Consider the following 2272-nt stretch of genomic DNA (forward strand, 5'->3'; position numbering starts at 1 on the left):
TTGTGGGATACATCCATCAAATATCCAATTTGACGTCTACTTTGCCTAATCAACATTTTAGTTACATTATGGTCTCTTTAACCAGCGTAAAAATAATTATTGTTTCAATTTTAAAAAATTTAACAACCATTTCAACTAACATACCTAGTTTTATATTGTTTTGAGAAATAACTATAGATTATTACAATTTTGTCAAATCATTTTGTCTCATTATACAACCTTAATGTATATAAAAAAATTTATCTCTAATTTCAGAGTTATTAATTCACTCCAATTTCGTGTTTTTAATTCGATAAGACTTTGTAATCAATCACAATATCTCTTATCGAAACGTAAAAAATAGTATAAAAGTAAGGATGTCAACCAGGTGATACTAGATGACTATGTTCCAATGGAGATATGTTAGCTCATCCCCAAATTAGTGAGTACCCGAAACCAGATTGAAGTTAGTTAGGACTTTTACACATTCAAAAAAATTTGATGAGAGATAGATATGAGAAAGATTAATGTTTGATTCATGTAGAACACTGGTGATAGAGGTATTATAACTAAGTTGTGCTAGAAAATTTATGAGAGTTTAGAATTCTCACCAAGGTTTTTTTTCCAGAATTCTAACCGATGATAGATGTATGCGCAATTGTCTTATCTTAATTAGTCGATATCGTTTGTGTCTCAAAAAAATGGAGACGTTCCCTCATCTTCTTTTACATTGTAAGGGTGTCGTTGACATTTGAAGTCTTTTATGGAGTATTATTGATATTTAATGGGTTATGCCAGGAAACATTGATACGTGTTGGGAAACGTGATTTAGGCTGTTAGATTTGCGTGCCTGAAACAATGGGGATATATCCAAATTATTATTTGTTAAATAATTTGGTTTGAGAGAAATCGTAAATCTTTCGACAATCTAAAATGATTGTTGTGAAACTAATATATAAGGTTGGATCTGGGAAACTAATATATTCGGTCGGATATCTCGTTGCTTTTTTAAAAGATCTCTGCCTACATTAATTTTTTTCGGATATCTCGTTGCTTTTTTAAAAGATCTCTGCCTACATTAATTTTTTAATATTTGATTAATTTTTTCTTTTACATAAATGTTATGATTTTGTAAGAGTAATAATAATAATTTAATAAATTGTTAGTTAGTTAGATTAAAACTTTTTATTAGTTGTAATGTTTGTTAGTTAATTTTGATAATTATAATTAATTAGTTAGTAATGAAACTCATATATTAAGGAGATGTAATTGTTTGTAATACACACCTCAAATAATATTGCATTTACTATTTATCTTCTTCATTAAGATTTTAACATTATTTTATTATATTAGAGCTCTAAGTTTGAAAATTTTGGAGAGTCTCTGAAGAATCGGATAAAGATAATGGAGCTGGATTCATCTTATTGAAGCGAAAGACCGATGCAATTGAGGAATTAGCTAGAGAGGATGACTTGGAACAGTCAGACATTCTTGAAGAAACGAACGATCGCTTATCGCTAGAGAATTTCAGGTTCTTGTATATTTCTCTTAAGAAGGAAGAGATTCTTGATGGTGGTGGAAGTAGTAGAGGAGGTAATCAAGGTGTCATTGGAGGATCTCTACAATAGAACATCAAGAAAGCTATCTCTTTTCTCCTAATGTGACATGGTGCATCAATGAAATGCTTTGGCTGTCAAGGATTTGGAATGAAGGTCCCTATTAGAAATCTTGATCCTTCAAATGATACAGTAAATGCAACATGTTTGCAATGATTGTAAGGGCATTGGTGAAACCACCACGACAAAGATCGTTGTCAACAATGCAAGGTGATAAAGTTGTTATCATGATTTCTGTTGGATATGATACAACTATTGGTGATCTTCTTGGTGGATGTTGTGTGACACCATATAAATATTTTATCTTGTTAAAGAAGTTAATGAGTTTGCTAATGGTAAGATTGTGATGGCCTTAGAGGGAAGTTATAATTTTAATTCTTTAACAAATTCAGTGAAAGGTGTGTAGAAGTTAAAATCACACTATTGAGTCAATGAAGAATTATTCCTATGAGTGAGTGCACATGGGAAGTAATAAAATAGGTCTCTAGAAAACGAAATCATTTTACCAATACTTGTTGGCAAGTTACCCAAGACAGATGCAATAAGATGAAAACCTCCAATTAGCCCTAATTTTGAATATAATGGCTTCAACGAAAAAAGAAAGAAAGTCGAAAAGATTCTTCGAGACAAAGAAAAATGTTAAATTGACTTATTTGTAAATAAATAATTGCGGATGC

This window comes from Impatiens glandulifera, chromosome 5 (assembly GCF_907164915.1).
Source record: "Impatiens glandulifera chromosome 5, dImpGla2.1, whole genome shotgun sequence".
NCBI classification, from domain to species: Eukaryota; Viridiplantae; Streptophyta; class Magnoliopsida; order Ericales; family Balsaminaceae; genus Impatiens; species Impatiens glandulifera.